Below are 23,680 nucleotides of genomic sequence, written 5' to 3'. Positions count from 1 at the left end.
AGAAAATTCAAATGGCACACATTGTGCCAAAATGACCATTTTGGAGACCTCGCCTGAAGTGTCTGGACTAAAACCTCTCTAATTTTGTTCTGCTTCACTTTACGAAAGTCAAACTTTGCAGAGAAACTGTTCACATAGTGTGCTATGATTTCGGAGAGGTTTAGACTTGCAGTTGCATCATTCAAAAGAGACAATCATCCTGAAAGTGCTTTTTTTTCAAGCGAACCTGAAACCTTTCAATTTGTGCTGAGTGCCATTTTCATTTACTCTTAACCAGTAACATACATACGATATTTACACATCTGAACAAATCTCACAAGTGTTCCTTTTTTTATGACACCAAAATTATTCAAATACACCTTGTGGTTGCAGACATATACTTTTTTTAGTATGGGTATGCAATTTTTGAACAGACACCTAAAAAATAGGGTTAGGGTTCAAGAGGTTTTAAACTGTTTCCTTGACTAATTTTAAACCATGTCCTGAGTTTCTGCATGTTGTACAACAACACAAGTCTCAGCGTTCTCGCACACTGTGCCTGCTCACAGTGGCGTTGAGGTCAAGTATTCGTGGCTGTGCCTGTCTTAGGTTGTCCCCAGTTTTAACAGGGGGGATCTTACCCGTCATAGGCGAACCAGTCTTCCATACTCGCCTGTTTTTTGGAACATGGTTTTTTAAAATAAGTCTTTTAAACTATTTCCTTGACTAATTTCAAACCATGTTCTGAGTTTCTGCATGTTGTACAACAGCACAAGTCCCAGTGTTCTCGCACACTGTGCCTGCTCACAGTGGCGTTGAGGTCAAGTATTCGTGGCTGTGCCTGTCTTAGGTTGTCCCCAGGTTTAACAGGGGGGATCTTACCCGTCATAGGCGAACCAGTCTTCCATACTCGCCTGTTTTTTTTTTAACATGGCTTTTTAAAATTATCTTTTAAACTTTTTCCTTAACTAATTTCAAACCATGTCCTGAGTTTCTGCATGTTGTACAACAACACAAGTCTCAGCGTTCTCGCACACTGTGCCTGCTCACAGTGGCGTTGAGGTCAAGTATTCGTGACTGTGCCTGTCTTAGGTTGTCCCCAGGTTTAACAGGGGGGATCTTACCCGTCATAGGCGAACCAGTCTTCCATACTCGCCTGGTTTTTTTGAACATGGCTTTTTAAAAATGTACCTTTTGTATTGGCTAACAGTGCTCTCAGTCTTCTCCACGTGAGTATAGCTCAATTCTATTGGCTTTAACGCGTCGAAAGAGGTGTCAATCACTGAAATCGACCAATGGGTTGCTGAGATATAGCCCTGCGTCTGAAATCGAAAAAAACTCTACTAGGCAGAGCGACAAAGAGAAGGTGCAGAGAGAATTCTGGCCTTCAAAACAAAGCAAAACTTGCTGTATTTGGATGTATTGAACATCATTAGCGATATAGTTTGGTACATGAGAAAATTCAAATGGCACACATTGTGCCAAAATGACCATTTTGGAGACCTCGCCTGAAGTGTCTGGACTAAAACCTCTCTAATTTTGTTCTGCTTCACTTTACGAAAGTCAAACTTTGCAGAGAAACTGTTCACATAGTGTGCTATGATTTGGGAGAGGTTTAGACTTGCAGTTGCATCATTCAAAAGAGACAATCATCCTGAAAGTGCTTTTTTTTCAAGCGAACCTGAAACCTTTCAATTTGTGCTGAGTGCCATTTTCATTTACTCTTAACCAGTAACATACATACGATATTTACACATCTGAACAAATCTCACAAGTGTTCCTTTTTTTATGACACCAAAATTATTCAAATACACCTTGTGGTTGCAGACATATACTCTTTTTAGCATGGGTATGCAATTTTTGAACAGGCGCCTAAAAAATAGGGTTAGGGTTCAAGAGGTTTTAAACTGTTTCCTTGACTAATTTCAAACCATGTCCTGAGTTTCTGCATGTTGTACAACAACACAAGTCTCAGCGTTCTCGCACACTGTGCCTGCTCACAGTGGCGTTGAGGTCAAGTATTCGTGGCTGTGCCTGTCTTAGGTTGTCCCCAGGTTTAACAGGGGGGATCTTACCCGTCATAGGCGAACCAGTCTTCCATACTCGCCTGTTTTTTGGAACATGGCTATTTTTAAATTTATCTTTTAAACTTTTTCCTTAACTAATTTCAAACCATGTCCTGAGTTTCTGCATGTTGTACAACAACACAAGTCTCAGTGTTCTCACACACTGTGCCTGCTCACAGTGGCGTTGAGGTCAAGTATTCGTGGCTGTGCCTGTCTTAGGTTGTCCCCAGGTTTAACAGGGGGGATCTTACCCGTCATAGGCGAACCAGTCTTCCATACTCGCCTGGTTTTTTTGAACATGGCTTTTTAAAAATGTACCTTTTGTATTGGCTAACAGTGCTCTCAGTCTTCTCCACGTGAGTATAGCTCAATTCTATTGGCTTTAACGCGTCGAAAGAGGTGTCAATCACTGAAATCGACCAATGGGTTGCTGAGATATAGCCCTGCGTCTGAAATCGAAAAAAACTCTACTAGGCAGAGCGACAAAGAGAAGGTGCAGAGAGAATTCTGGCCTTCAAAACAAAGCAAAACTGCTGTATTTGGATGTATTGAACACCATTAGTGATATAGTTTGGTACATGAGAAAATTCAAATGGCACACATTGTGCCAAAATGACCATTTTGGAGACCTTGCCTGAAATGTCTGTACTAAAACCTCTCTAATTTTGTTCTGCTTCACTTTATGAAAGTCAAACTTTGCAGAGAAACTGTTCACATAGTGTGCTATGATTTGGGAGAGGTTTAGACTTGCAGTTGCATCATTCAAAAGAGACAATCATCCTGAAAGTGCTTTTTTTTCAAGCGAACCTGAAACCTTTCAATTTGTGCTGAGTGCCATTTTCATTTACTCTTAACCAGTAACATACATACGATATTTACACATCTGAACAAATCTCACAAGTGTTCCTTTTTTTATGACACCAAAATTATTCAAATACACCTTGTGGTTGCACACATATACTCTTTTTAGTATGGGTATGCAATTTTCAAACAGACGCCTAAAAAATAGGGTTAGGGTTCAAGAGGTTTTAAATTGTTTCCTTGACTAATTTCAAACCATGTCCTGAGTTTCTGCATGTTGTACAACAACACAAGTCTCAGTGTTCTCGCACACTGTGCCTGCTCACAGTGGCGTTGAGGTCAAGTATTCGTGGCTGTGCCTGTCTTAGGTTGTCCCCAGTTTTAACAGGGGGGATCTTACCCGTCATAGGCGAACCAGTCTTCCATACTCGCCTGTTTTTTTTTAACATGGCTTTTTAAATTTATCTTTTAAACTGTTTCCTTAACTAATTTCAAACCATGTCCTGAGTTAGTGCATGTTGTACAACAACACAAGTCTCAGTGTTCTCGCACACTGTGCCTGCTCACAGTGGCGTTGAGGTCAAGTATTCGTGGCTGTGCCTGTCTTAGGTTGTCCCCAGGTTTAACAGGGGGGATCTTACCCGTCATAGGCGAACCAGTCTTCCATACTCGCCTGGTTTTTTTGAACATGGCTTTTTAAAAATGTACCTTTTGTATTGGCTAACAGTGCTCTCAGTCTTCTCCACGTGAGTATAGCTCAATTCTATTGGCTTTAACGCGTCGAAAGAGGTGTCAATCACTGAAATCGACCAATGGGTTGCTGAGATATAGCCCTGCGTCTGAAATCGAAAAAAACTCTACTAGGCAGAGCGACAAAGAGAAGGTGCAGAGAGAATTCTGGCCTTCAAAACAAAGCAAAACTTGCTGTATTTGGATGTATTGAACATCATTAGCGATATAGTTTGGTACATGAGAAAATTCAAATGGCACACATTGTGCCAAAATGACCATTTTGGAGACCTCGCCTGAAGTGTCTGGACTAAAACCTCTCTAATTTTGTTCTGCTTCACTTTACGAAAGTCAAACTTTGCAGAGAAACTGTTCACATAGTGTGCTATGATTTCGGAGAGGTTTAGACTTGCAGTTGCATCATTCAAAAGAGACAATCATCCTGAAAGTGCTTTTTTTTCAAGCGAACCTGAAACCTTTCAATTTGTGCTGAGTGCCATCTTCATTTACTCTTAACCAGTAACATACATACGATATTTACACATCTGAACAAATCTCACAAGTGTTCCTTTTTTTATGACACCAAAATTATTCAAATACACCTTGTGGTTGCACACATATACTCTTTTTAGTATGGGTATGCAATTTTCAAACAGACGCCTAAAAAATAGGGTTAGGGTTCAAGAGGTTTTAAATTGTTTCCTTGACTAATTTCAAACCATGTCCTGAGTTTCTGCATGTTGTACAACAACACAAGTCTCAGTGTTCTCGCACACTGTGCCTGCTCACAGTGGCGTTGAGGTCAAGTATTCGTGGCTGTGCCTGTCTTAGGTTGTCCCCAGTTTTAACAGGGGGGATCTTACCCGTCATAGGCGAACCAGTCTTCCATACTCGCCTGTTTTTTGGAACATGGTTTTTTAAAAAAAGTCTTTTAAACTATTTCCTTGACTAATTTCAAACCATGTTCTGAGTTTCTGCATGTTGTACAACAGCACAAGTCTCAGTGTTCTCGCACACTGTGCCTGCTCACAGTGGCGTTGAGGTCAAGTATTCGTGGCTGTGCCTGTCTTAGGTTGTCCCCAGGTTTAACAGGGGGGATCTTACCCGTCATAGGCGAACCAGTCTTCCATACTCGCCTGGTTTTTTTGAACATGGCTTTTTAAAAATGTACCTTTTGTATTGGCTAACAGTGCTCTCAGTCTTCTCCACGTGAGTATAGCTCAATTCTATTGGCTTTAACGCGTCGAAAGAGGTGTCAATCACTGAAATCGACCAATGGGTTGCTGAGATATAGCCCTGCGTCTGAAATCGAAAAAAACTCTACTAGGCAGAGCGACAAAGAGAAGGTGCAGAGAGAATTCTGGCCTTCAAAACAAAGCAAAACTTGCTGTATTTGGATGTATTGAACATCATTAGCGATATAGTTTGGTACATGAGAAAATTCAAATGGCACACATTGTGCCAAAATGACCATTTTGGAGACCTCGCCTGAAGTGTCTGGACTAAAACCTCTCTAATTTTGTTCTGCTTCACTTTACGAAAGTCAAACTTTGCAGAGAAACTGTTCACATAGTGTGCTATGATTTGGGAGAGGTTTAGACTTGCAGTTGCATCATTCAAAAGAGACAATCATCCTGAAAGTGCTTTTTTTTCAAGCGAACCTGAAACCTTTCAATTTGTGCTGAGTGCCATCTTCATTTACTCTTAACCAGTAACATACATACGATATTTACACATCTGAACAAATCTCACAAGTGTTCCTTTTTTTATGACACCAAAATTATTCAAATACACCTTGTGGTTGCACACATATACTCTTTTTAGTATGGGTATGCAATTTTCAAACAGACGCCTAAAAACTAGGGTTAGGGTTCAAGAGGTTTTAAATTGTTTCCTTGACTAATTTCAAACCATGTCCTGAGTTTCTGCATGTTGTACAACAACACAAGTCTCAGTGTTCTCGCACACTGTGCCTGCTCACAGTGGCGTTGAGGTCAAGTATTCGTGGCTGTGCCTGTCTTAGGTTGTCCCCAGGTTTAACAGGGGGGATCTTACCCGTCATAGGCGAACCAGTCTTCCATACTCGCCTGGTTTTTTTGAACATGGCTTTTTAAAAATGTACCTTTTGTATTGGCTAACAGTGCTCTCAGTCTTCTCCACGTGAGTATAGCTCAATTCTATTGGCTTTAACGCGTCGAAAGAGGTGTCAATCACTGAAATCGACCAATGGGTTGCTGAGATATAGCCCTGCGTCTGAAATCGAAAAAAACTCTACTAGGCAGAGCGACAAAGAGAAGGTGCAGAGAGAATTCTGGCCTTCAAAACAAAGCAAAACTTGCTGTATTTGGATGTATTGAACATCATTAGCGATATAGTTTGGTACATGAGAAAATTCAAATGGCACACATTGTGCCAAAATGACCATTTTGGAGACCTCGCCTGAAGTGTCTGGACTAAAACCTCTCTAATTTTGTTCTGCTTCACTTTACGAAAGTCAAACTTTGCAGAGAAACTGTTCACATAGTGTGCTATGATTTCGGAGAGGTTTAGACTTGCAGTTGCATCATTCAAAAGAGACAATCATCCTGAAAGTGCTTTTTTTTCAAGCGAACCTGAAACCTTTCAATTTGTGCTGAGTGCCATCTTCATTTACTCTTAACCAGTAACATACATACGATATTTACACATCTGAACAAATCTCACAAGTGTTCCTTTTTTTATGACACCAAAATTATTCAAATACACCTTGTGGTTGCACACATATACTCTTTTTAGTATGGGTATGCAATTTTCAAACAGACGCCTAAAAAATAGGGTTAGGGTTCAAGAGGTTTTAAATTGTTTCCTTGACTAATTTCAAACCATGTCCTGAGTTTCTGCATGTTGTACAACAACACAAGTCTCAGTGTTCTCGCACACTGTGCCTGCTCACAGTGGCGTTGAGGTCAAGTATTCGTGGCTGTGCCTGTCTTAGGTTGTCCCCAGTTTTAACAGGGGGGATCTTACCCGTCATAGGCGAACCAGTCTTCCATACTCGCCTGTTTTTTGGAACATGGTTTTTTAAAAAAAGTCTTTTAAACTATTTCCTTGACTAATTTCAAACCATGTTCTGAGTTTCTGCATGTTGTACAACAGCACAAGTCTCAGTGTTCTCGCACACTGTGCCTGCTCACAGTGGCGTTGAGGTCAAGTATTCGTGGCTGTGCCTGTCTTAGGTTGTCCCCAGGTTTAACAGGGGGGATCTTACCCGTCATAGGCGAACCAGTCTTCCATACTCGCCTGGTTTTTTTGAACATGGCTTTTTAAAAATGTACCTTTTGTATTGGCTAACAGTGCTCTCAGTCTTCTCCACGTGAGTATAGCTCAATTCTATTGGCTTTAACGCGTCGAAAGAGGTGTCAATCACTGAAATCGACCAATGGGTTGCTGAGATATAGCCCTGCGTCTGAAATCGAAAAAAACTCTACTAGGCAGAGCGACAAAGAGAAGGTGCAGAGAGAATTCTGGCCTTCAAAACAAAGCAAAACTTGCTGTATTTGGATGTATTGAACATCATTAGCGATATAGTTTGGTACATGAGAAAATTCAAATGGCACACATTGTGCCAAAATGACCATTTTGGAGACCTCGCCTGAAGTGTCTGGACTAAAACCTCTCTAATTTTGTTCTGCTTCACTTTACGAAAGTCAAACTTTGCAGAGAAACTGTTCACATAGTGTGCTATGATTTGGGAGAGGTTTAGACTTGCAGTTGCATCATTCAAAAGAGACAATCATCCTGAAAGTGCTTTTTTTTCAAGCGAACCTGAAACCTTTCAATTTGTGCTGAGTGCCATCTTCATTTACTCTTAACCAGTAACATACATACGATATTTACACATCTGAACAAATTTCACAAGTGTTCCTTTTTTTATGACACCAAAATTATTCAAATACACCTTTTGGTTGCAGACATATACTCTTTTTAGTATGGGTATGCAATTTTCGAGCAGACGCCTAAAAAATAGGGTTAGGGTTCAAGAGGTTTAAAACTGTTTCCTTGACTAATTTCAAACCATGTCCTGAGTTTCTGCATGTTGTACAACAACACAAGTCTCAGTGTTCTCGCACACTGTGCCTGCTCACAGTGGCGTTGAGGTCAAGTATTCGTGGCTGTGCCTGTCTTAGGTTGTCCCCAGTTTTAACAGGGGGGATCTTACCCGTCATAGGCGAACCAGTCTTCCATACTCGCCTGTTTTTTGGAACATGGTTTTTTAAAATAAGTCTTTTAAACTATTTCCTTGACTAATTTCAAACCATGTTCTGAGTTTCTGCATGTTGTACAACAGCACAAGTCTCAGCGTTCTCGCACACTGTGCCTGCTCACAGTGGCGTTGAGGTCAAGTATTCGTGGCTGTGCCTGTCTTAGGTTGTCCCCAGGTTTAACAGGGGGGATCTTACCCGTCATAGGCGAACCAGTCTTCCATACTCGCCTGGTTTTTTTGAACATGGCTTTTTAAAAATGTACCTTTTGTATTGGCTAACAGTGCTCTCAGTCTTCTCCACGTGAGTATAGCTCAATTCTATTGGCTTTAACGCGTCGAAAGAGGTGTCAATCACTGAAATCGACCAATGGGTTGCTGAGATATAGCCCTGCGTCTGAAATCGAAAAAAACTCTACTAGGCAGAGCGACAAAGAGAAGGTGCAGAGAGAATTCTGGCCTTCAAAACAAAGCAAAACTTGCTGTATTTGGATGTATTGAACATCATTAGCGATATAGTTTGGTACATGAGAAAATTCAAATGGCACACATTGTGCCAAAATGACCATTTTGGAGACCTCGCCTGAAGTGTCTGGACTAAAACCTCTCTAATTTTGTTCTGCTTCACTTTACGAAAGTCAAACTTTGCAGAGAAACTGTTCACATAGTGTGCTATGATTTCGGAGAGGTTTAGACTTGCAGTTGCATCATTCAAAAGAGACAATCATCCTGAAAGTGCTTTTTTTTCAAGCGAACCTGAAACCTTTCAATTTGTGCTGAGTGCCATTTTCATTTACTCTTAACCAGTAACATACATACGATATTTACACATCTGAACAAATCTCACAAGTGTTCCTTTTTTTATGACACCAAAATTATTCAAATACACCTTGTGGTTGCAGACATATACTCTTTTTAGCATGGGTATGCAATTTTTGAACAGGCGCCTAAAAAATAGGGTTAGGGTTCAAGAGGTTTTAAACTGTTTCCTTGACTAATTTCAAACCATGTCCTGAGTTTCTGCATGTTGTACAACAACACAAGTCTCAGCGTTCTCGCACACTGTGCCTGCTCACAGTGGCGTTGAGGTCAAGTATTCGTGGCTGTGCCTGTCTTAGGTTGTCCCCAGGTTTAACAGGGGGGATCTTACCCGTCATAGGCGAACCAGTCTTCCATACTCGCCTGTTTTTTGGAACATGGCTATTTTTAAATTTATCTTTTAAACTTTTTCCTTAACTAATTTCAAACCATGTCCTGAGTTTCTGCATGTTGTACAACAACACAAGTCTCAGTGTTCTCACACACTGTGCCTGCTCACAGTGGCGTTGAGGTCAAGTATTCGTGGCTGTGCCTGTCTTAGGTTGTCCCCAGGTTTAACAGGGGGGATCTTACCCGTCATAGGCGAACCAGTCTTCCATACTCGCCTGGTTTTTTTGAACATGGCTTTTTAAAAATGTACCTTTTGTATTGGCTAACAGTGCTCTCAGTCTTCTCCACGTGAGTATAGCTCAATTCTATTGGCTTTAACGCGTCGAAAGAGGTGTCAATCACTGAAATCGACCAATGGGTTGCTGAGATATAGCCCTGCGTCTGAAATCGAAAAAAACTCTACTAGGCAGAGCGACAAAGAGAAGGTGCAGAGAGAATTCTGGCCTTCAAAACAAAGCAAAACTGCTGTATTTGGATGTATTGAACACCATTAGTGATATAGTTTGGTACATGAGAAAATTCAAATGGCACACATTGTGCCAAAATGACCATTTTGGAGACCTTGCCTGAAATGTCTGTACTAAAACCTCTCTAATTTTGTTCTGCTTCACTTTATGAAAGTCAAACTTTGCAGAGAAACTGTTCACATAGTGTGCTATGATTTGGGAGAGGTTTAGACTTGCAGTTGCATCATTCAAAAGAGACAATCATCCTGAAAGTGCTTTTTTTTCAAGCGAACCTGAAACCTTTCAATTTGTGCTGAGTGCCATCTTCATTTACTCTTAACCAGTAACATACATACGATATTTACACATCTGAACAAATCTCACAAGTGTTCCTTTTTTTATGACACCAAAATTATTCAAATACACCTTGTGGTTGCACACATATACTCTTTTTAGTATGGGTATGCAATTTTCAAACAGACGCCTAAAAAATAGGGTTAGGGTTCAAGAGGTTTTAAATTGTTTCCTTGACTAATTTCAAACCATGTCCTGAGTTTCTGCATGTTGTACAACAACACAAGTCTCAGTGTTCTCGCACACTGTGCCTGCTCACAGTGGCGTTGAGGTCAAGTATTCGTGGCTGTGCCTGTCTTAGGTTGTCCCCAGTTTTAACAGGGGGGATCTTACCCGTCATAGGCGAACCAGTCTTCCATACTCGCCTGTTTTTTTTTAACATGGCTTTTTAAATTTATCTTTTAAACTGTTTCCTTAACTAATTTCAAACCATGTCCTGAGTTAGTGCATGTTGTACAACAACACAAGTCTCAGCGTTCTCGCACACTGTGCCTGCTCACAGTGGCGTTGAGGTCAAGTATTCGTGACTGTGCCTGTCTTAGGTTGTCCCCAGGTTTAACAGGGGGGATCTTACCCGTCATAGGCGAACCAGTCTTCCATACTCGCCTGGTTTTTTTGAACATGGCTTTTTAAAAATGTACCTTTTGTATTGGCTAACAGTGCTCTCAGTCTTCTCCACGTGAGTATAGCTCAATTCTATTGGCTTTAACGCGTCGAAAGAGGTGTCAATCACTGAAATCGACCAATGGGTTGCTGAGATATAGCCCTGCGTCTGAAATCGAAAAAAACTCTACTAGGCAGAGCGACAAAGAGAAGGTGCAGAGAGAATTCTGGCCTTCAAAACAAAGCAAAACTTGCTGTATTTGGATGTATTGAACATCATTAGCGATATAGTTTGGTACATGAGAAAATTCAAATGGCACACATTGTGCCAAAATGACCATTTTGGAGACCTCGCCTGAAGTGTCTGGACTAAAACCTCTCTAATTTTGTTCTGCTTCACTTTACGAAAGTCAAACTTTGCAGAGAAACTGTTCACATAGTGTGCTATGATTTGGGAGAGGTTTAGACTTGCAGTTGCATCATTCAAAAGAGACAATCATCCTGAAAGTGCTTTTTTTTCAAGCGAACCTGAAACCTTTCAATTTGTGCTGAGTGCCATTTTCATTTACTCTTAACCAGTAACATACATACGATATTTACACATCTGAACAAATCTCACAAGTGTTCCTTTTTTTATGACACCAAAATTATTCAAATACACCTTGTGGTTGCAGACATATACTTTTTTTAGTATGGGTATGCAATTTTTGAACAGACACCTAAAAAATAGGGTTAGGGTTCAAGAGGTTTTAAACTGTTTCCTTGACTAATTTTAAACCATGTCCTGAGTTTCTGCATGTTGTACAACAACACAAGTCTCAGTGTTCTCGCACACTGTGCCTGCTCACAGTGGCGTTGAGGTCAAGTATTCGTGGCTGTGCCTGTCTTAGGTTGTCCCCAGGTTTAACAGGGGGGATCTTACCCGTCATAGGCGAACCAGTCTTCCATACTCGCCTGTTTTTTTGAACATGGCTATTTTTAAATTTATCTTTTAAACTTTTTCCTTAACTAATTTCAAACCATGTCCTGAGTTTCTGCATGTTGTACAACAACACAAGTCTCAGTGTTCTCACACACTGTGCCTGCTCACAGTGGCGTTGAGGTCAAGTATTCGTGGCTGTGCCTGTCTTAGGTTGTCCCCAGGTTTAACAGGGGGGATCTTACCCGTCATTGGCGAACCAGTCTTCCATACTCGCCTGTTTTTTTTTTAACATGGCTTTTTAAATTTATCTTTTAAACTTTTTCCTTAACTAATTTCAAACCATGTCCTGAGTTTCTGCATGTTGTACAACAGCACAAGTCTCAGCGTTCTCGCACACTGTGCCTGCTCACAGTGGCGTTGAGGTCAAGTATTCGTGGCTGTGCCTGTCTTAGGTTGTCCCCAGGTTTAACAGGGGGGATCTTACCCGTCATAGGCGAACCAGTCTTCCATACTCGCCTGGTTTTTTTGAACATGGCTTTTTAAAAATGTACCTTTTGTATTGGCTAACAGTGCTCTCAGTCTTCTCCACGTGAGTATAGCTCAATTCTATTGGCTTTAACGCGTCGAAAGAGGTGTCAATCACTGAAATCGACCAATGGGTTGCTGAGATATAGCCCTGCGTCTGAAATCGAAAAAAACTCTACTAGGCAGAGCGACAAAGAGAAGGTGCAGAGAGAATTCTGGCCTTCAAAACAAAGCAAAACTGCTGTATTTGGATGTATTGAACACCATTAGTGATATAGTTTGGTACATGAGAAAATTCAAATGGCACACATTGTGCCAAAATGACCATTTTGGAGACCTCGCCTGAAGTGTCTGTACTAAAACCTCTCTAATTTTGTTCTGCTTCACTTTATGAAAGTCAAACTTTGCAGAGAAACTGTTCACATAGTGTGCTATGATTTGGGAGAGGTTTAGACTTGCAGTTGCATCATTCAAAAGAGACAATCATCCTGAAAGTACTTTTTTTTCAAGCAAACCTGAAACCTTTCAATTTGTGCTGAGTGCCATCTTCATTTACTCTTAACCAGTAACATACATACGATATTTACACATCTGAACAAATCTCACAAGTGTTCCTTTTTTTATGACACCAAAATTATTCAAATACACCTTGTGGTTGCACACATATACTCTTTTTAGTATGGGTATGCAATTTTCAAACAGACGCCTAAAAAATAGGGTTAGGGTTCAAGAGGTTTTAAATTGTTTCCTTGACTAATTTCAAACCATGTCCTGAGTTTCTGCATGTTGTACAACAACACAAGTCTCAGTGTTCTCGCACACTGTGCCTGCTCACAGTGGCGTTGAGGTCAAGTATTCGTGGCTGTGCCTGTCTTAGGTTGTCCCCAGTTTTAACAGGGGGGATCTTACCCGTCATAGGCGAACCAGTCTTCCATACTCGCCTGTTTTTTGGAACATGGTTTTTTAAAAAAAGTCTTTTAAACTATTTCCTTGACTAATTTCAAACCATGTTCTGAGTTTCTGCATGTTGTACAACAGCACAAGTCTCAGCGTTCTCGCACACTGTGCCTGCTCACAGTGGCGTTGAGGTCAAGTATTCGTGACTGTGCCTGTCTTAGGTTGTCCCCAGGTTTAACAGGGGGGATCTTACCCGTCATAGGCGAACCAGTCTTCCATACTCGCCTGGTTTTTTTGAACATGGCTTTTTAAAAATGTACCTTTTGTATTGGCTAACAGTGCTCTCAGTCTTCTCCACGTGAGTATAGCTCAATTCTATTGGCTTTAACGCGTCGAAAGAGGTGTCAATCACTGAAATCGACCAATGGGTTGCTGAGATATAGCCCTGCGTCTGAAATCGAAAAAAACTCTACTAGGCAGAGCGACAAAGAGAAGGTGCAGAGAGAATTCTGGCCTTCAAAACAAAGCAAAACTTGCTGTATTTGGATGTATTGAACATCATTAGCGATATAGTTTGGTACATGAGAAAATTCAAATGGCACACATTGTGCCAAAATGACCATTTTGGAGACCTCGCCTGAAGTGTCTGGACTAAAACCTCTCTAATTTTGTTCTGCTTCACTTTACGAAAGTCAAACTTTGCAGAGAAACTGTTCACATAGTGTGCTATGATTTCGGAGAGGTTTAGACTTGCAGTTGCATCATTCAAAAGAGACAATCATCCTGAAAGTGCTTTTTTTTCAAGCGAACCTGAAACCTTTCAATTTGTGCTGAGTGCCATTTTCATTTACTCTTAACCAGTAACATACATACGATATTTACACATCTGAACAAATCTCACAAGTGTTCCTTTTTTTATGACACCAAAATTATTCAAATACACCTTGTGGTTGCAGACATATACTTTTTTTAGTATGGGTATGCAATTTTTGAACAGACACCTAAAAAATAGGGTTAGGGTTCAAGAGGTTTTAAACTGTTTCCTTGACTAATTTTAAACCATGTCCTGAGTTTCTGCATGTTGTACAACAGCACAAGTCTCAGCGTTCTCGCACACTGTGCCTGCTCACAGTGGCGTTGAGGTCAAGTATTCGTGGCTGTGCCTGTCTTAGGTTGTCCCCAGGTTTAACAGGGGGGATCTTACCCGTCATAGGCGAACCAGTCTTCCATACTCGCCTGTTTTTTGGAACATGGTTTTTTAAAATAAGTCTTTTAAACTATTTCCTTGACTAATTTCAAACCATGTTCTGAGTTTCTGCATGTTGTACAACAGCACAAGTCTCAGTGTTCTCGCACACTGTGCCTGCTCACAGTGGCGTTGAGGTCAAGTATTCGTGACTGTGCCTGTCTTAGGTTGTCCCCAGGTTTAACAGGGGGGATCTTACCCGTCATAGGCGAACCAGTCTTCCATACTCGCCTGTTTTTTGGAACATGGTTTTTTAAAATAAGTCTTTTAAACTATTTCCTTGACTAATTTCAAACCATGTCCTGAGTTTTTGCATGTTGTACAACAGCACAAGTCTCAGCGTTCTCGCACACTGTGCCTGCTCACAGTGGCGTTGAGGTCAAGTATTCGTGACTGTGCCTGTCTTAGGTTGTCCCCAGGTTTAACAGGGGGGATCTTACCCGTCATAGGCGAACCAGTCTTCCATACTCGCCTGGTTTTTTTGAACATGGCTTTTTAAAAATGTACCTTTTGTATTGGCTAACAGTGCTCTCAGTCTTCTCCACGTGAGTATAGCTCAATTCTATTGGCTTTAACGCGTCGAAAGAGGTGTCAATCACTGAAATCGACCAATGGGTTGCTGAGATATAGCCCTGCGTCTGAAATCGAAAAAAACTCTACTAGGCAGAGCGACAAAGAGAAGGTGCAGAGAGAATTCTGGCCTTCAAAACAAAGCAAAACTTGCTGTATTTGGATGTATTGAACATCATTAGCGATATAGTTTGGTACATGAGAAAATTCAAATGGCACACATTGTGCCAAAATGACCATTTTGGAGACCTCGCCTGAAGTGTCTGGACTAAAACCTCTCTAATTTTGTTCTGCTTCACTTTACGAAAGTCAAACTTTGCAGAGAAACTGTTCACATAGTGTGCTATGATTTGGGAGAGGTTTAGACTTGCAGTTGCATCATTCAAAAGAGACAATCATCCTGAAAGTGCTTTTTTTTCAAGCGAACCTGAAACCTTTCAATTTGTGCTGAGTGCCATCTTCATTTACTCTTAACCAGTAACATACATACGATATTTACACATCTGAACAAATCTCACAAGTGTTCCTTTTTTTATGACACCAAAATTATTCAAATACACCTTGTGGTTGCACACATATACTCTTTTTAGTATGGGTATGCAATTTTCAAACAGACGCCTAAAAAATAGGGTTAGGGTTCAAGAGGTTTTAAATTGTTTCCTTGACTAATTTCAAACCATGTCCTGAGTTTCTGCATGTTGTACAACAACACAAGTCTCAGTGTTCTCGCACACTGTGCCTGCTCACAGTGGCGTTGAGGTCAAGTATTCGTGGCTGTGCCTGTCTTAGGTTGTCCCCAGGTTTAACAGGGGGGATCTTACCCGTCATAGGCGAACCAGTCTTCCATACTCGCCTGTTTTTTGGAACATGGTTTTTTAAAAAAAGTCTTTTAAACTATTTCCTTGACTAATTTCAAACCATGTTCTGAGTTTCTGCATGTTGTACAACAGCACAAGTCTCAGCGTTCTCGCACACTGTGCCTGCTCACAGTGGCGTTGAGGTCAAGTATTCGTGGCTGTGCCTGTCTTAGGTTGTCCCCAGGTTTAACAGGGGGGATCTTACCCGTCATAGGCGAACCAGTCTTCCATACTCGCCTGGTTTTTTTGAACATGGCTTTTTAAAAATGTACCTTTTGTATTGGCTAACAGTGCTCTCAGTCTTCTCCACGTGAGTATAGCTCAATTCTATTGGCTTTAACGCGTCGAAAGAGGTGTCAATCACTGAAATCGACCAATGGGTTGCTGAGATATAGCCCTGCGTCTGAAATCGAAAAAAACTCTACTAGGCAGAGCGACAAAGAGAAGGTGCAGAGAGAATTCTGGCCTTCAAAACAAAGCAAAACTTGCTGTATTTGGATGTATTGAACATCATTAGCGATATAGTTTGGTACATGAGAAAATTCAAATGGCACACATTGTGCCAAAATGACCATTTTGGAGACCTCGCCTGAAGTGTCTGGACTAAAACCTCTCTAATTTTGTTCTGCTTCACTTTACGAAAGTCAAACTTTGCAGAGAAACTGTTCACATAGTGTGCTATGATTTCGGAGAGGTTTAGACTTGCAGTTGCATCATTCAAAAGAGACAATCATCCTGAAAGTGCTTTTTTTTCAAGCGAACCTGAAACCTTTCAATTTGTGCTGAGTGCCATTTTCATTTACTCTTAACCAGTAACATACATACGATATTTACACATCTGAACAAATCTCACAAGTGTTCCTTTTTTTATGACACCAAAATTATTCAAATACACCTTGTGGTTGCAGACATATACTTTTTTTAGTATGGGTATGCAATTTTTGAACAGACACCTAAAAAATAGGGTTAGGGTTCAAGAGGTTTTAAACTGTTTCCTTGACTAATTTTAAACCATGTCCTGAGTTTCTGCATGTTGTACAACAACACAAGTCTCAGCGTTCTCGCACACTGTGCCTGCTCACAGTGGCGTTGAGGTCAAGTATTCGTGGCTGTGCCTGTCTTAGGTTGTCCCCAGGTTTAACAGGGGGGATCTTACCCGTCATAGGCGAACCAGTCTTCCATACTCGCCTGTTTTTTTGAACATGGCTATTTTTAAATTTATCTTTTAAACTTTTTCCTTAACTAATTTCAAACCATGTCCTGAGTTTCTGCATGTTGTACAACAACACAAGTCTCAGTGTTCTCACACACTGTGCCTGCTCACAGTGGCGTTGAGGTCAAGTATTCGTGGCTGTGCCTGTCTTAGGTTGTCCCCAGGTTTAACAGGGGGGATCTTACCCGTCATTGGCGAACCAGTCTTCCATACTCGCCTGTTTTTTTTTTAACATGGCTTTTTAAATTTATCTTTTAAACTTTTTCCTTAACTAATTTCAAACCATGTCCTGAGTTTCTGCATGTTGTACAACAACACAAGTCTCAGCGTTCTCGCACACTGTGCCTGCTCACAGTGGCGTTGAGGTCAAGTATTCGTGGCTGTGCCTGTCTTAGGTTGTCCCCAGGTTTAACAGGGGGGATCTTACCCGTCATAGGCGAACCAGTCTTCCATACTCGCCTGGTTTTTTTGAACATGGCTTTTTAAAAATGTACCTTTTGTATTGGCTAACAGTGCTCTCAGTCTTCTCCACGTGAGTATAGCTCAATTCTATTGGCTTTAACGCGTCGAAAGAGGTGTCAATCACTGAAATCGACCAATGGGTTGCTGAGATATAGCCCTGCGTCTGAAATCGAAAAAAACTCTACTAGGCAGAGCGACAAAGAGAAGGTGCAGAGAGAATTCTGGCCTTCAAAACAAAGCAAAACTGCTGTATTTGGATGTATTGAACACCATTAGTGATATAGTTTGGTACATGAGAAAATTCAAATGGCACACATTGTGCCAAAATGACCATTTTGGAGACCTCGCCTGAAGTGTCTGTACTAAAACCTCTCTAATTTTGTTCTGCTTCACTTTATGAAAGTCAAACTTTGCAGAGAAACTGTTCACATAGTGTGCTATGATTTGGGAGAGGTTTAGACTTGCAGTTGCATCATTCAAAAGAGACAATCATCCTGAAAGTACTTTTTTTTCAAGCAAACCTGAAACCTTTCAATTTGTGCTGAGTGCCATCTTCATTTACTCTTAACCAGTAACATACATACGATATTTACACATCTGAACAAATCTCACAAGTGTTCCTTTTTTTATGACACCAAAATTATTCAAATACACCTTGTGGTTGCACACATATACTCTTTTTAGTATGGGTATACAATTTTCAAACAGACGCCTAAAAAATAGGGTTAGGGTTCAAGAGGTTTTAAACTATTTCCTTGACTAATTTCAAACCATGTCCTGAGTTTCTGCATGTTGTACAACAACACAAGTCTCAGCGTTCTCGCACACTGTGCCTGCTCACAGTGGCGTTGAGGTCAAGTATTCGTGGCTGTGCCTGTCTTAGGTTGTCCCCAGGTTTAACAGGGGGGATCTTACCCGTCATAGGCGAACCAGTCTTCCATACTCGCCTGGTTTTTTTGAACATGGCTTTTTAAAAATGTACCTTTTGTATTGGCTAACAGTGCTCTCAGTCTTCTCCACGTGAGTATAGCTCAATTCTATTGGCTTTAACGCGTCGAAAGAGGTGTCAATCACTGAAATCGACCAATGGGTTGCTGAGATATAGCCCTGCGTCTGAAATCGAAAAAAACTCTACTAGGCAGAGCGACAAAGAGAAGGTGCAGAGAGAATTCTGGCCTTCAAAACAAAGCAAAACTTGCTGTATTTGGATGTATTGAACACCATTAGTGATATAGTTTGGTACATGAGAAAATTCAAATGGCACACATTGTGCCAAAATGACCATTTTGGAGACCTCGCCTGAAGTGTCTGGACTAAAACCTCTCTAATTTTGTTCTGCTTCACTTTACGAAAGTCAAACTTTGCAGAGAAACTGTTCACATAGTGTGCTATGATTTGGGAGAGGTTTAGACTTGCAGTTGCATCATTCAAAAGAGACAATCATCCTGAAAGTGCTTTTTTTTCAAGCGAACCTGAAACCTTTCAATTTGTGCTGAGTGCCATCTTCATTTACTCTTAACCAGTAACATACATACGATATTTACACATCTGAACAAATCTCACAAGTGTTCCTTTTTTTATGACACCAAAATTATTCAAATACACCTTTTGGTTGCAGACATATACTCTTTTTAGTATGGGTATGCAATTTTCAAACAGACGCCTAAAAACTAGGGTTAGGGTTCAAGAGGTTTTAAATTGTTTCCTTGACTAATTTCAAACCATGTCCTGAGTTTCTGCATGTTGTACAACAACACAAGTCTCAGTGTTCTCGCACACTGTGCCTGCTCACAGTGGCGTTGAGGTCAAGTATTCGTGGCTGTGCCTGTCTTAGGTTGTCCCCAGGTTTAACAGGGGGGATCTTACCCGTCATAGGCGAACCAGTCTTCCATACTCGCCTGTTTTTTTTTAACATGGCTTTTTAAAAACGTATCTTTTGTATTGGCTAACAGTGCTCTCAGTCTTCTCCACGTGAGTATAGCTCAATTCTATTGGCTTTAACGCGTCGAAAGAGGTGTCAATCACTGAAATCCACCAATGGGTTGCTGAGATATAGCCCTGCGTCTGAAATCAAAAAAAACTCTTGAAACTAATTTCAAACCATGTCCTGAGTTTTTGCATGTTGTACAACAACACAAGTCTCAGCGTTCAAACAAAACACATGAAAATAAAATTTCTGATATGACACAACTCTCTCGTGAGCAAGAACAACTCCGCAAAGTCATTTTTGTTCCAAAGTATTTCTTGGGAAGATGAAGACAAGAGAGACCTTTTTTCAAGGCTTACATGTGTCTAGACAGTGACAATAGCAGATTTCCTTGTCTAAAAACACAACATAAAATTCACTATATTATATTCACTATATCACCACCCTCCAGTGGGCAACGAAATACTCCCAAATATCCTTTTGGTCAGACAGTCTCCAATGGACAAGAACGAGGGAGCTGTAATTTATCAATGTACTGTTCACATCCTTCTTGTCAAATTATTAGTGAACTCTTTTTAACTTTTTTTGTATTTGTGAACAAATATAAACAATGAAACTCTGTTTAAAAGTTTTCTGAATCTGCTCTGATGATTTACTAAATATAATTGTACAGGGCAAACATTTTCTTAATTAATGAAATAGATTAGAAATGTAGAACATTTTGTCTTTAAGTGTTTGGGCTTCATCCATCATAATAATGATGGCCCACAATTATGTAAGATTCCATAGTTTTAAGTCCAAACTTTCAAATTTTCTTCAAGGACGACCCCCAAACCCAAGACCTCTGAGTACCTTCTAATCACACAAAGAAATCAAACCCTTTATCCAGCTGCATGATATAATTGAGCATCCTGACTGAGAGACTGCTCATAAAACCAGAATGTATAGTTCACACACCTCAGCTCTTTATGCAAACTTTCCTGTCTGGCTGCTAGTGTTGATTTCAGGTTGTATAGACATCCTATAATATATCTAAAAGCAACACTACAGGCTACAAATATCACAGGAAATCACTTTAAGTATTAACACTATGGGTCAATTTACAAAGGTACCACCTGAACCCTCCAATGTTACAGTTATTATTGGAGTGTTACAGGGCTGCTTTAGAAGATGCATGGCCCAAGTATATTAATATAACAATAAAATCACAACATAATTATGAATGAGGCAGAAGGCTAAAACATGCTTAAAGAAAGAATAAATGAAGTAGAGAGATAGTAAAAGATAGCTGAAACCGGCCAGTACACACACCAACATTTGAATAAAGGGAGAACTGTCGCTTTTTTCCACTTCAAGCACTGAATATAACAAAATAACAATAAAAGAAGATCAAAGAGGAAAAACTTACCCCAATAGGTGTGTGTACCTGTGAGAGAGAGAGAGACCTATACCTACCGTATACCTGCTGCAAGACTTGAACTAATATTTACAGCTGAACTAACCAACAAAAGCTATTCATGAAAGTCATTAAACTCCAGTCATAACGTGAAAAGTAGCGTTGTCTTCTCCTTCCACGAACGATGGACATTTCCAGATGTTTCTTGATGATCCACTGGTATCAGAAAGTTAGATATAATGAGAAGAAACTCTAAGTAGTATCTCTAATCCCATCAGCTCCACTGTGTGACTGCCAAGTGGTTTGTCCAATATGTAGAGAATACCTTCTAGTAGAAGGAGTCCTGTCATTCAAGATGTCAGTGATGTCACTCTAGATTCTAGAGTGATGTCACTGACATCTTGAATGACAGGACTCCTCGCATAAATTAGAACACACACACACACACACACACACACACACACACACACACACACACACACAAAACTTCAGATACAATAGTCAATCATACATATAATAATCAAACACATATGTATATATGTGTATACATATATATATATATATATATATATACTGTATGTATATATATATATATATGTATATAAATATATGTATAAATATGTATATATGTGTATATATGTACAATGTACAATAGTCAATCATACATATAATAATCATACATATATGTATACACATATGTATATATGTTTATATATATATATGTGTGTGTGTATATATATATATATATATATACGTATACACATATGTATATATGTTTATATATATATGTATATATATGTCTATTGTAAAAAATATAGTGCGTAAATAAAATATATATATATATTTTATTGTTGAAGCTTTGCTAAAAATAGATACTGGCACTATATATAATGGCACTAAAATAATGTTATGAGTTTAAGATTGTGAAAAAGTATTCTGACTGTTACAACCAGTGCCTCCTCATTACACTGGCTTGTATTGACATGTTTCATAACATTGAAAAGGTCTTTGTTTGGTCATGTGGTATTTGCTTTTTGAGGGAAAGGAGAGGAAAGTGGTTGGTCATTAATCTGTATGTAACTGTCCGCATTGGTGTACTGTGCATAATGACACATTTACTCCTGCACTCATCAAACTCGCTATATCTCAGCATTATACATAGTTCAATGTGAACCATAGGCAGTATTGAACACGGTTCACTCAAATAAAAGTGGAAAATCTGTGCTTAAAATACATCTGGTCGTGAAAAATTACAAAGTGTCATCAAAGTATTTCTTGGGAAGATGAACACAAGAGAGACCTTCTTCCAAGGCTTACAGGTGTCTTTACAGTGACAATAACAGATATTTAAACATAAACAATTTAAATAAAAATGCTGATTTGACACAACTCTCTAGTGAGCAAGAACTCCACAAAATCATTTTTAGGCCCCAAACAACCGACAACGTCATGCCGCGAAGGCCCTATTGAAATTCAAATACACATAGTACATCGGGCGCATATTTGGGAGACTTGCCATACTCGAAAACTCACAAAATTTTGCACACTTGTCAGGCCCGGTGAATATAGCCATCTGATATAGGTTGCATATTTGTGTGTAAATGTGCATACAAATAAACTTGCCTTGCCTAAATAAATGGCTTTTTAGCGCCCCCCAGAATTTGGGCCGGCGAAGCCCCGCAGCCAGTACCCCTCAGCCTGTCCGATTTACTTGAAATTCAACACACATGTCCACCTCCTCTAGATCTACAAAGAAGTCTCTCAGATCCTTAAACTCCGCCTTCTTAGATTGGATGCGAGGGCCCTGTTCATCGCTGCTCGCAGCTTTAATTATGTTTGGTACTGCAGCACTCTGTGTTGGAGGCCATGTTTCAGCTTCTCCAGGAAGTGAAACTTGAAGAACTTTTGTTTAGTGGCCAATGTTGAGAAATCTGTATAACTGCCTTTTAAAAAGTATTAAGTCCATACAGGGCCTTTTAAGACACATTTCAAAACCATTTTACTCATGTCTTGCCAAGTTTAGGGGTGCAAGTGATGATCCAGGTTAAGTTTTTAAAGTCTGAAATTCCCAAGGATGTCTTGTCAAGCCGAGGAGACTTTACAAAGGCTTTTTCAGACTTCTACATTCTCCCCAGAACTTTGACATAAAGGAGAAACGGGCCGAGCCATTTCGTCTCTGTGAATTGCATCTAAGACCGTTTTGTGGAGACCACTGCCTCACACACACCAAATCAAATCAAGCCTGTCAAATTGAAGCTGCTGGAATCCCGGCCAGCGAGCGCTGCGTCTCGGTGTGTCGGTCTCACGTCCCTCCTTTCCCCACCGCACAGCCGGCCTCTCGTCTGCTCTAAGCGATGTCATTACAACTCAGTCGATACACTGAAAATCCCGTACTAGGATACGTGGCGCGGCCTAGGGCACGCCAATCAGTATGTGTGGCGAAAAAGCCCGGCTATAAATTAATTTAGGTTCTTTGTGCCATAGATTGAGGTTGTACTTAATGATTAGGAATGCAATGGATTTGGGTCCCGAGGATATCGAGCCGCCGTTAGGCAAAGGCGACCCCTCATGATCTCCTGCTTCTTCACTCACACGGCTGTGCAGCCAGTCAATAATAATGACTGCTCCTCCCCGGACAGCGTCGGTGTGAAACTGCAATTATCTGTCAAACTTATTTCAAGGTCACAGTAAACAAGTCCCAGGGATGTGAGGGGGAAAAAAGCAACGGCAGTGTTTGAAATGATTGATTCAAGTGAGATGAAAAGCAGAACGAACAAGCGCAGCACAAAGGTATCATGTCACACATCAGCATAGAAACAGGCATTACAAGTGCAGCACTGCGTCAACATTAAACTACACAGGAATGTGTGAAAGGATTATTTATTTGTTAGCTTACTTCATAATAAGACAAAATATTGGATGCATGCAATATTCCAACTTGCTTTTTACACAAATAATAATTAGCTTTTAGAACAGATAAAAAATATATATATATACACATACATACATACACACACATATATACAAATATACATATACACACACACACACACACACACAATACACACACATACATATACACTTGCACTCAAAATGCTTCAACCCCCATCGCACATCAGGTCCATCCGCAAAATCTACAAACCTCCAGCCGCTCCCAAAAAGCAACCCAAACAAAGACAACCCAAATAGCTCAACACAACCAATGCCACAAGTGGTCTCCCCAAATCCAACACAAAGT

This window comes from Cebidichthys violaceus, unplaced genomic scaffold (genome assembly GCF_023349555.1).
Source record: "Cebidichthys violaceus isolate CVI_PGR_0920_01 unplaced genomic scaffold, fCebVio1.0.p SCAF_10, whole genome shotgun sequence".
Taxonomy (NCBI): domain Eukaryota; kingdom Metazoa; phylum Chordata; class Actinopteri; order Perciformes; family Stichaeidae; genus Cebidichthys; species Cebidichthys violaceus.
The sequence above is the reverse complement of the archived record's forward strand: the minus strand, read 5'-3'. Positions refer to the sequence as shown.